Genomic DNA, 13416 nt, shown 5'->3' with positions numbered 1-13416 from the left:
TGGCAATAAGAAATGGCACTTTCTAGACACGCATCTGCATATTAATGACGTAAAGCGCAGGTTTATAGTCTAGCATTGTTTGTGTGTGTGTTTATACGAGGGAAAGTCAAAAAGTAAAGGTACTTTTGCAATCTCTTACACTAGGGTTTGGTAACACTGCTAGTATCAGGCGCTGAATTAGTGTCGTCTGCAACACTTCTATGGAACGTGTCACTCTTATTCCCGCATTAGTCATTAGAGTGTAGCAGACCATTAAACATGGCAGCTCCATTGTCGATCTGCACCAAGGAGGAAATGGCAGTGATTTGCTTTTTGTTTGTGCAAGGTGTTCAACCTGCGGAAATTATTCATCGAATACAAGCGCAGTATGGTGACAGTTGTTTATTGGGAAGCAAGATCTATGAATTGATACAGCATTTCAAATAGGGAAGAACTTCTTTATGTGAAGAAGAAAGATCGGGCAGGCCATCGACGTCAACAACTGAACACAATTTGTCAGTCGTTGAGGGTATAGTGATGGAAAAGAGACAAATCACAGTGGACGAAATCGGCAATGCTTTGCATATCGCTCATGATTCAGCGTATTGAATCTTGCATGACAGGCTAAATTTTCAGAAAGTGTGTGCAAGGTGGGTCCTCAAAGAATTGTAAGTGCAGCATAAGGCACAAAGTTTGGACGTCTCTTGTAAACGTTTGGCCCGTTATCGTCGCAAAGGAGATGGATTTTTATAGCAAATTATTACAGTAGATGAAACTTGGGTACATCATCATGAACCGGAAAGTAAGGCTGCGAGTGTGGTTTGTAAACGCTCATCATCACCAGAAGTAAAGAAATTTAAATGTCAACCATCAGCTGGTAAGATTATGCTAACACTATTCCAGGACATGGAAGGTGTGGTAGCCGTTCATTTCACCCCAAGAGGCGAAAATGTGAACAGTGAGCACTATTGTGATGTGAGCTAAACTGAAACCTGCAATCAAATCCAGACGTCATGGAAAACTGCACAAAGGCGTCATCCTGCAGCAAGATAATGCTTGGCCACATTCTGCCAAACGGACAGCCGAAACAATAAAGGAGTTGGGATTTGAATTGCTGGAACACCCGCCATACAGTCCAGACCTGGCTCCAAGCGATTTTCATATGTTTGGGCCATTGAAGGAAGTGCTCAGGGAAAGAAAATTTGCAACCAATGCAGAAGTCATTGATGCGGTGCAGAATTGGTTACAGATGCAAGCAAAAAACTTTATTCTCTGATGGAATCAAACTTGTGAAAAGCACAAGGTGCTTTGAAATGCAGGGAGGTTATGTGAAAATAATTGTTTCAATATTTTATCATTAGAAGAAGTGTACCTTTTCTCAAAAGTCCCTTTACTTTTTTGACTTCCCCTCGTGTGTGTGTGTGTGTGTGTGTGTGTGTGTGTGTGTGTGTGTGTGTGTGTGTGTGTGTGCGTGTCGTGTGAGCGCAACACGCGTCACTTTCAACTTCATCACCTCCACATATCATCCATTGTGCATCTTCATCTGTATATATCGTCACCAGCAACACAGCTTGATCCTCTTGGTATTAGCACAAGCTCGGCTGGAATAAAGTGGTTCCCAACAAGTGGTGGACGGTGCTTTTCGTTCCCCAAGGCCTCTCGCACGTTCTCACTGGAGCTCGGCTCGGGTCGCCGCATAACACCACCGGTCATGCTCGCTTCATCGAATCCAGGCACTTCCAATGCCGCTGCTCCACTGCAGCCCTTGCCTTCCGTCGTGACTGTAGTCTAGTACACTCTAGTCGTGACCATCGACAGCCACCAGCGCAACCCCCATGTCTTCGCTGGTCTACGCAGGGATGATGTAGAGGACTGGCTCATAAACTACGACCTCGTAAGCGACTTCAACAAGTGGGACAGTTCACAGAAATTACCGAACGTCCTGTTGTGCCTGTCCAATGTCGCAAAAACCTGGTTTTGGAACCATGTGCCAGGTCTTCCCGCTGCAATTGTCACACATTCGACAGTGCCACCAGAGTCAAGATCGCCGCCAAGTAATGCGTCTTCCACACCACTGTTGGCAGCCATGTGCCCTGACCTAACGCCTGCGCAGAGTCAAGATCTCCACGCACTATTGAACAAACACCGTTCCTTGTTCGACGTCAATTCACCCGTCCTCGGTATGAGTACCGCCACTGCTCACCGCATACAGTCTGATGGCTCCCGCATTGTTCAGCGGCACCCACATCGCGTGTCTCTTATAGAGCGCAAAATCATTGAGGAAAACGTTTCAAGCAGGCTTAGACGAAATGTCATACGTCCTTCCTCGTGCCCCTAGTCCTCCCCAGTTGTTCTAGTGCAGAAAGACTGCTCAGTGTGTTTTTGCGTCGATTACCGTGCGCTGAACAAAATCACGCGCAAAGATGTTTACCCCCTGCCACGGATTGACGATTCGCTCCACGGTGCCGAATATTTTTCTAGCCTTGACCTTAGATCAGGCTACTGGCAAATACCGATGTACCGATGTCCGAATCCGACAAAGAAAAAATGTCGTTTGCTACCGCTGATGGGCTTTATGAGTTCAATGTGATGCCTTTTGGACTCTGCAATGCACCTGCCACCTTCGAATGCATGATCAATATAATGTCTTGTGCGGTTTGAAATGGAAAACCTGTCTGTGCTATCTCAACGACATTGTAGTGTTTTCAACCACATTCCCACAACATTTTCAACGTCTTGACGAAGTCCTTGCCTGGCTTGAAAATGCTCGCCTACAGCTCAACACAAACAAATGCAGTTTCGCAAAGTTCTGGGGCACATAGTCAGCAAAACAACGTATTCGACCGGACCCTGAGAAGCTTAATTGCTGCTGTTCTCGAATTCTGCCGTCCGTGAAAAAGACCTGCGCAGTTTTCTCGGACTTTCTTTACTTTCGGCGCTTCATACCCAACTTTGCTGCACTTGCGTCCCTGCTCCATCAACTCCTCGCCAGTAATGCGCCCTGCGTCTGGTCCGACGTACTTTCCTAGCTGGCTTTGAAACATGACCTGACATCGCACCCATTAATATGCCACTTTGATTCGACCGCGCCCACCATACTCCACACTAATGCTAGCAGTCATGGTCTCGGCGTTATTCTACTGCAACGTGATAACACCTTCCGCGAATGAGTAATTGCATACGCTAGTCGTACACTAACCACAGCAGAGAAGAATCACACCATAGCCGAGCAGGGGGGAGTGCCTTGCTGTTGTTTGGCCAGTGCAAAAATTTCGCCCATATCTTAATTCACAGCCGCCATTTCACAGTCGTTACTGACCGTAACGCACTGTGCTGGATTTCATCGCTAAAGAGTTTATCAGGTCGCCTGGGTCGCTGGGTGCTTCGCCTACAGGAGTAAGATTTCGATGCCACCTTCAGGGCTGGAAAGAAGCATCAAGACACCGATGCTCTATCTCGCTACCCTCTGCCGAGTCGTGATAATTCACCATCTCCTCTGCGTACTAGTGTACGTCCAGAGTCCTCTTCATCGGCTTTACCCATCACAACCCTCGATTAGCTAAGACCCGACAGGCCATCTGTCCTTGTGTCCCACCAACGTATCGACCCATACTGCCGAACTATTCTCCAACGCATGGAAGGTTCTTCGTCACCTCCGAACGCCCAACTTCGTCGTCAGCTTAATGAATTCAAGCTGCACAATGAGGCTTTACATCACTACATTTATCACGTCGATGACAACAAATGGGTACCAGTCATACCCCGTTCTCTGCAACGTGATGTTCTCGAAGCCTTTCACGATCATCCGACGGCCGGTCATCTAGGCTACCACAAGACTTATGACAGAATACGAAGTCGCTGCTCCTGGCCTGGCCAGTCTTCAGCCGTTGCGAAGTGCGTTGCATCCTGCGTTCATTGTCAAAGTCGCAAACGAACGACAACAGCGCCTTCTGGCTCTACAACCTCTGCCTTGTCCCGCTTCGCCTTTCGAAGAAGTTGGAATATTCTTGTACTGCCCTCTTCCCACGACCTCACACGCCAATCATTGGATTGTAACAGCCGTAGGCCATCTAACACGCTACACGGAGTCAGCATCTCTACCATCCGGGACTGCTGCTGAAGTCGCCGATTTCTTTCTACACATTCCCTTACGCTCTGTGCGTTCTCCTCAGCGACCGGGGCAGAGTGTTCCTCTCTTCTATCGTTACCGAAGTTCTGTGCGCGTCTAACACAATTCATAAGACGACTTCTAGTTACCATCCGCAGACCAATGGCTTGACGGAGCGTTTTCATCGTAACCTTTCCGACGTGATTGCGATGTACATCCGCCCCAACCACACGAACTGGGAGGCAGTCCTGACGTTCGTGACGCCTATAACACGGCTACACAACACACTACCGGCTTTTCACCGCTTTTCTTCGTCTATGGCCGTGCACCAAGTTTAGTTCTTGATGTATCGTTTCTTTCAATTCCTGTACCCCCAGCAGCTCCTTTCTAGGAACAGTTTCTGTCAAGTCTCGCTACGAGTCCACTCATCGTGCTGCGACTTTTTCTCCTGGTGATCTTTGGACTCCTATATGCGCGTTCCCGACTTATGCGAAAAATTTCTTGCGCTTTTTATTGGACCTTACACGGTCATTGAGCAGACATCCCCCGTCAATTACCGGCCGTGTCTTGCCCCTTGGAACGCCATCCGATTACCGTTGCCGTTGGACAGAGATAGTGCATATCTCTCGCTTACAACCATATACTCAACGCATTTCATAATACTTCCGCACAGCTAGGCGGCCGTTTCCACAACGAGAGGGAATTAGGGTGTGCGCTACACATGGCTGACTTTCAACTTCATCATCTCCACATATCATCCGTTGTACATCTTCTTGATCTGTATATATCATCACCAGCAACAGAGCTTGAACATTGTGGTAGTGGCAGGAGCTCGGCTGGAATAAAGCAGTTCCTTACAATATATATATACAGTGTTCTTCAAGGAAAAGATGCTTTGTTCTGCAGTCATTGAGGGAGCAAGGTGCAGCATCGTCAGGGAAGAGGAAAATGGGTGTAAATTGTGGACATAGACAAGAAGTGGCAGTCTTCAGCCAAGGTGTTCGTGATCCTGGTTGCATCCACAAACTCCAGCAGGCTTTGCAGCACAGGGAGTGTCCGTAGTTGCTGGAAGGCCTTGGCTTGTAGGTGGCGATGACACTGGAGCGTTCCAGTGTCTCACGGTCTCTCAACTTTTTGCAGGGATGTGACATGACGTGGCAGTCGGGAGGGCGGAACGCTTCCTCCTGGTGAGGCCATTATCTGGAAGTGGCATGGAACACTGCACTAGGCCACTCGGGGGTCCGGCTGGGCAAGCCACCGACAGGCCATCGAAAGTGACAGGAAACCCATATGCTGACCTGTCAGATCGAGGCTTCATGCTTGAATTTGTTTCACATAAAATTCGCCGATATTCACGTGTACGTTTATAACGAACATTGGTTATAAAGAATATAGGTGTCATGTGCGACTTCATTATAACGATGTTTGGCCTGTGCAGCTTTATCAGTGATGGTACTCCTGGGTAGGCTATCTTCATGTGCGATGATGCTACTCGAAGTAGACTGACCTCCAGGTTAAGTGCAGATAAGGGAATTTTTCTGACACCTGGCTTTTTTTTTAAGTGCGAGATCGTTTCTTTGTCTACCCTGCCCCACTTTTGGTCCATGTGGGCTCGATAAGACGACCGCGTCAAAAAGAATCGAGAAGACCTAGCCCCTACGGGCAATCGAACCCGGACCTGCAGGGTGGTAAGCGAGTACCTTTCTTTGGCGCAACGCCAACAGTTGAGAAGGGATGCAGAATACGTGCGACAGTAGAGTGAAACAGAGGTGGTGGTGTGCTGCGGGTGGGTTTCGGGGGGTGTCTGATCCACCTGAGCGTGTCGATCTTGTAGTGTCCCTGCAGTATTTACAACCTGTCTGTTCGACAGGTCTAAATACCCCTGCGTGGTATCCTCCGTCATGTCACGATACTGACGCGCATGCGTGGCTCGAATAAGAAGGTTGGAAGCACTTCCGCCATGGCTAAAAGAAGATCTTCAGAGCCGCGCAGTGCATTTGACTGCAAAAGCAACAAAGCCAATCGCATGCACCGTTACGTTCCGCTCAATCGGCTGTAATGGAAGTTAATGTGTGCTGTACGAATATTCTGTAATTGTCAAATGGTTTTGACATAAGTTTTGATACGATTTCCATAATTAGTAATATCACGCAGACGCGGTAGAAAGCTGCACATGATATACTGCTACCAGCTTAGTGTTTAATGGAATTAGCAACAATCGTGTCACAAGAATGGAAACAAAGGGGAACATTTATAATATAGAAAGAGTGGTGGACGTGCTTGGAGAATGCAAGGAAAAAAAGGAAGGAGCGCTGCAATTGAGATGTCCTTCCTTTCCCGGAGTCACGTGACTGTACACCAGCTGCAACGTGTTTTGCCTGGGCTTCTAACATGCTGTTCATCAACCAGGTGGCAGTCGTAATGCTGTCTTGGAGGGCCGCTCTTCTAACTGAAAGATAGCAGGGGACGAAGAACATTATAGTATTCGCCAAGTTAAGGAGAGAAAAAAAAGTTTAATAGAACAACACTACTTCCAGAATTATATGTACTTGTCGATTCAACTAAAAATTAAAGTGCACAGTTAATACCTCTAACGAAAAGCCCGTCTAATTTTTACAGACATGGAAAGGAAATAGAAAACCATCACCGCTTGGTCTTCCTCACGAAGCCTGCTCTGCTATTTCCCAACATCTATAGCAGAAGCTTGATTTACACTGATATCCTTTCAAAACCCTGTGTTTGTTAATTTGGCAGGCAAAGGTTATTTGCTGGGGGGGAGGGGGGGTAATATGAAAACCAAACTTTCTTTCGTTTTATGTTTCGCGCCGGTACGTCAGCGTGACGTCACGAATTTTAAAGTACCTGTTTCGTATTTGAGCCTATATGTTTGAGCTGCTTTGCGCAGAAGTTCTCGCAGCTTGCTAGGTTGAGTTCGTGGTTTGCTTATGATGGACCGTAGTCCCTAGCAATTATTGCCAGTAAACAATTAATTGGACCCGCCTGACAATCCGTGATGTCACAGCGAGCTATTGGGGGCGAGCTCCGCCACTGGAAAGGAAAAGCTTGCGTCACGTGGCATGAGGGATCACGTGGATACAGCGGCCGTGTCGGCTGCTTGGAAAGCGCCGAAGTGAGCTGAAAACGAAAGTTGAATGTATCAACTGCGTGCGGTTCGGATTAAGTGGTGAGGCTTTCCCGCCTTGGGTGTCTGCTTGACAACATGTGAAAGCACTATAATAGGTAGTGGCTGCCTATGGAAGCGTGCAGCATTTCGGTGCCGCAGTGACGGACGTACGCAACAGAGTCCGGTGTCAGCCTCGTTCACACGTAGCCGCAGGCCAAGAAGCAGCGTGAAGCTTGGCTCGCGAAACTTAGAACCGGCAAACAGTCATCGGCTACAACTCCTGCAGCAAGAACAGACGCGAGGAAGATTTCTGCTACGGCGCCGGGACTGCCATGTTCGGTGAGTAGCAGAAAACGCGCAGTGAGACGCTCGCTGCCCGCCCGGCTAATGTCATAACAGTTTGGTCTATGAACTTGTTGAAGCTAGATACTGGGCAAGTTCACTGGAACCGAAAGGGGGCACATTAAAAGAAGCATGACATATGGTCATGTTTGTGTTATGAATGAACGCACTGGATTACGATACAGGAGCAGCGGAAAATCGCACGCTCCAGAATACCTGATCAGTGCGACGCAAGTTGAGAAATAATATTGAAACGTCCAAGAATTTAGAAAAAACAATAAAGATTGAGTCGTCGCGACGGTACATCACGTTCGCTGTAGGCGTCGAAGCTAGTCTCTATAACGAAATTATCTTTGAACAGCTCTGATAGTTTCCACGCAACAATATTTGACATTAGAGACTTTTAGCCTGTCCGCTGTTCCGGTAAACGGGGGCGGCTTGGGCGGATTGCCGTATTTGCGGGGGCGTAAACGTGAGCGGCCAGAGCGGTGCAGCCGCCTCGTGGCGTAGAGTTCAACCAGACAAACACAGAGCTAAAACTGCAGTAACCCGCTGTATACTGCTTCGCTGCTGGTGCAAATTTTTGGCAGCGGCGTAATTGTGAACACGATTATGCCACTGTCGAAAATTTGCACCAGCAGCTATAAGCAGAATATAGTAATTAGTTTTGTGTTTGTGTGGTTGAGCTTTGCGCCACCAATCCGGCCGCTCACGTTTACGCCCCCGCTAAACCGGCAAACCGCCCGCGCTTGCCGGAATACCGGACGCGCCAAAATGCTCATATTCTGTGGCCTAAAGCTCACGGCACGGTGCGACAACGCGCTCGCAGCGAAAGCGAAACGTGACCTGACATGCATGCACGCAGACGCCTAGTCGGTCGCTGCGAACCCGTGCGATCGCCACATTGAGGCTTCATTCTGTTATACTCCGTTTGGTCATACAGACAGCCCACTATAAGAACATATTTCACATAGTTTCATCTCAGCCGTTTGCCTACCTTTCACGCAAGAAGCCGGTTCGGGAGACTCCATCGCGGCGATCGCGCGCACTGGCGTTTACTGTAGGTAATTCGGTAAACAGATAGAGTCTGTAAACGATTCTGTGCTTTCAGTTTGCCCAAGATTATTATTTCGTCAGTAAGAAACTTCCCCCGTATTGAGAGTACTTACAGAAATGTCCAGGAGGGCTGCCGCGCGGTGTTTTTACGGAGCGCCGTAAGCCAAACTAATGAGGAGCGCGCCGCGTGATCCCTCATACTGCGCAAGAGGGGCGCTTCCGACAGATGGCGACTCCGTAAGTCCTCGCCCCCATACGCGGACTTGAGGACGGCGTCGCAAACCTCCTTTCGTTCTTGCGTATTTTATGACCCGAGCCTTCTCTCACTACAGGGGTAGCGGTTTTGATATCGCAGGTGCCTAATTTATACTGACGCAACTTAAACTAACTTTGTATTCCTCCTTGAGACTTTGATGTCTCCTTACCGGCCCTAATTAGAATATAGCGCACGTAAACCTTTGCTCCAATAATTGCTTGTACAAGTTACGGTCTGTCGTACTTCAAATATTACAAGAGGAAGGAAATCGTAGTGCGTGTTTCGCGTATTGTTTCTCCTAAAGGGGAAGTGACAGGAAGGTGCGCAAAGATTGAGCTGACCGTCAGCTATAGCCGTTGCAAGTCTGCCCAAATAGCAAATTTTAAAAGAAGATGGAGACGAATAAGCTAACAAATTGTCATAAATGGGTGAGTAGTACGTGTATTCGTTACGATGTAGCATATACCAGGTGTTCGTGCGAAGACGTTAAGTAATTCTTAAAAATCACCTGTGGCATATAGCACAATTCGAGTCCTTGAGCTCGTCTGCTCGAAGAGACAGACATTAATTGCACGCAAAATCGAAATGTGTAATCGACTAATTGAAAAAACAATCACTAATAATTTTCTAACTAATGACCTTACGGCACTCATTGCAACTTACAAATTGTAGCCGATGGATCTGCAAGGCACATCCACTTGAAAATAACTCTGCGGATGACACCATTTCTGAACCGTCAAACTTGCGGTAAAAATGCATTGTCTTTTCACTTGTCTTACCAAAACGCCTTTTTATACATAGAAGCACAAGAGTAACTGGACCGCCAATGTACTTCATCGCAAAGTTCGGGAATTAAAATCTCGAAACTATAGTGTCATCCTCAGAATTCATTCCAAGCCTTGCGAACTTCCCAACTGCAATTTGAAATAGCAACATGTGAAGATAATTAGTTAGAAGCTTAATTAGTGATTTTTGTTATTGAACTAATTGTGCATTATGCTTTTTTTGCAACTAATGTCCGCCTGTTTGAGCAATCTAGCTCAAGGATTACAATTGTGCAATCTGCCACAGGCGATCTTTAAAGTTTGGTTAGAGTCTTCGCTGAAACACCCGGTATACCCACCAAGTTATTTTGTTAGATGAGAAAAGTACGCCTCCATAATTTCACCGTGAAATTATCAGCTATTGCCACAGCCTATACGCGAATATATATATATATATATATATATATATATATATATATATATATATATATATATATATGCGTGCGTGTGTGTGTGTGTGTGTGGATGACATCAGAGTGCACAGGCCTTAATTCTGCTGTCTATCAGCTGTTGCCACAGCCTATGCGCGAATGCTGCACCGCATGGTCTGTATGCTGCGCGCTGTGCGCGTAAATATACGTCACCTGCATGTAGCGGCGCGACATATCAGAAGTATATGCGCCTAAGTGCATCGAGTCGCCCACGGTGTTGTAAGGCCAGCACAGTGAAAAGCTGCGCCTTATCTCGGCCCACTTTTGTCTCCAGCAGCGACATGATATACAGCGTACGTGAGAACAAAAATACGCCGCGCACCTGCCGAAACAGCCAGTTGGCGACAGGCACTTCTCGGTGTGACGTCGCTGTGTGTGCATAGAGGAGGGATGAATTCCGTGCCTATTCGGTTACTTCTCTTGTCACCGCTCACCGATACACCTAGACGGAAACAAATTTGTAAGCATGAATGCAATTTTCTTTTACTGCCTATAAGCTGCGCTAAATTGCGTCACGGTAGACGCAGGGATGGTAGGGTATTGCATGATGAACTTTATTCACGTCCTGAAGATCAACCCTTAGGTTGACGCAGGCGGCTCCCACGTCGGGACAGTAAAGTTTAACCTTACTGCCGTATCGTGGGCCTTCTGGACGGCCTGTACTTGACTTAAGGATCTCCGTTGTGAAGGACGTACTCGTCGCACGTGACTGTATTTTTTTTTTACTATTGCGATAACAGTCATAGCGCGCCCACAGTTGGAGGTGACATGATCTGCTGACGTTCGGAAGCACGGCACATTCAAATGGTGGCCGGAGCGGCAGCATGGAACGCTCCCTTTGGTACAGATATAGGCGCCCCCCCCCCCCCCCCCCCCCCGGTGTTGGCGTTCAACGCGCCAGCTTCGTGACGACGAGTGGTTGCGGTCATCGAGTGAGCTTTGTTCGAGTGAGCGTGTCTTTGGGCGAGCGAGACCACGCGTGTTTAATCATAATTATAGTGATTATAATTATAGTCACTATATTTATAATTATAGTAAGCGAATGTTTACTGCAGTTGCAATGGCCGAAAAACTACAAGCCTTACTTCGCGTAATATTCTAATGTCTTGCTACCTTTGCTAGTGGTTCGCCTTTCGGGCGAAACCGCGACACTTTTTTCTAGTTCTTGCGTTTTGCCTAAGTATCCACGCAGGTGACGTTACATGACGTCAGATGACACGCACTTGGTGCCGCGAAGTGCAGGAAGACTTCACGCACGATCTAAGTGTCCGGACATCTATCTGTAATTCACTGGGCGTGACATAACAAATTCGTTCGATATATCGAACGAGCCGGGTCACCCAGTTTACTCTTGCGTGTTATTCTCTCCGATATTCGGTGTAAGCAATAATTCGACATATACAACTTTTATATATTTGCATGCATGAGCTCGCCTGTATTACGATGCGCAACTGCAGAAGAAACACGTACAGCTCGTAGAATTCGCCTGGAGCCGTCCACATTCGTTTTAGTTGGAGCAAATTCTAGCGTAGGGACTGGTGGTGCCCATTACGGCGAGTGCTTGCTTAAAGCTTCATCCTGATAAATGTCACAACAGTATACGGCTCAAAATGCGCCAATATATTTTGGAAGACTGGCACCATGTCACGACGATGAAGCTATAATATCTACAATATTCTGTCATCGCTGCGCAAGTGACCTTATCGTGGAAAGAAGCCATAATCACGAAACCACTGTCGCTGTGAAAAAAAGAAAAAAAAATGCATTCAGTCGCCACGGCAGAAGGCCAGATTTTGCTATAATAGTAAAACTATTGCTATAGCAGGAATTGCGATTGCATACAGCATTATACGTCCTATAGTATTACCAAAATGGTCCGCTCTTACGGCGAAAGATTCGCTTCGGTCTTTTTTTTTTTTTGTTAGACTGGATATGTACTATATCATTACGAGTGAAGACGCCAAACGGCACCTGTGGCTTATGCTGTCTTCATGCATTATAACGTGTACAGTCGGCCGCAAAAGTTTACGGTAAGCTGGATTTGCTGAATTTTCGCAAAACCTGCAGGCACATAGTCTCCAGTTCGAATTTTCAATCTGTAGTAATTTTTGCGATCATGTACGGGGTAACACATAAATGCGAAGAATCGCGAGCCTTAAGTGCAGAGCAGAAATCTACGTTTGTTGTGCAGTCCGTCTCCAGTAAACTTTTGTGGCTGACCTTGTCCCGCACCTGAGTGCGAGTTCCAGATATAGTTGGTCTGAACCGCCGCCGTCATGCGTCAGAAAGTCTTATGTCAGAAAGTCACTTATGTTGTAGCTGACTTCAATCCTGCTTATCTCGTTCGTGTTATCATTTCGTGGCTCTTGCGAAGCCAATGCAGCTGCACTTACCCTTTACTGTTTCATCGTCTAGAGCAGGCTCCCTCTGTTTTTTCCGCACTTATGTATATGCAGAGTCAACTGCCAAGAACGTACATTCCAAGCCGTGCGCGATAGGTGTGCCTCAAATGTGCTGAGCGCCCCTGTGGTGTCTCTTTTCTCCTCTTTCTTTCTATAACAGCCTTCTCTATTTTTCTTTCGCGCAGGAAGATTATATATGATTTCGCTTATTAACCAAACGCCTTGAATTATAAATAAATAAATAAATAAATAAATAAATAAATAAATAAATAAATAGAGACAGAGGGATAGATAGGTTGTTGAGCTCCGGCTGTAAAAGCGGTACGTGTTCTCACTCAGCAAAATTTAAGCCTCTAGACTACTTGCGCTGTGGCGCTGTGTCAAGTTCGCTTTCTGTGGAGCCATATTGACTTCTTTACTGCGAAGAGCCGGGAGAAAGTTTTTAATGCTTACTTCTAAGTGCTTCAAGTGAAGTCTACACAAGAGCTGTGTAAGCGTCCTTCCAGAATGCACTCTCCCCTTTGCCTGCGTCTGTCTGATGTCTGTCTGTTACCTGTCGTCTCAGTGTGGGTGATCAGCACCTGTTGGTGCATCCGCGCTCGATATTTTGACACATTATCGCTATAATATTAGCTACAGGCACATTACCTATTAGCAGACTTCGTTAAGGAGTTCCCGTTAACGATTACTGACTATAGTTACTATAGTTAGTTTGATGAAACCGTGATCAGAAAGGTAGCCTACTTACCTCGAACACTCGAAGGCGCTATCTTCCGACAGTGCTGCTGCAACGTCGCATTGTGACGTCGCAAAGTGTGTGACGTCCATTGTCACACATTGCAGCTCGGTTTCAGCGTGCTACACTGCCACACTGTAACGTGGCTCACACATTGC

This window comes from Dermacentor variabilis, chromosome 2, assembly GCF_050947875.1.
Source record: "Dermacentor variabilis isolate Ectoservices chromosome 2, ASM5094787v1, whole genome shotgun sequence".
Classification (NCBI taxonomy): Eukaryota; Metazoa; Arthropoda; class Arachnida; order Ixodida; family Ixodidae; genus Dermacentor; species Dermacentor variabilis.
Note: the sequence above shows the minus strand (reverse complement) of the source record.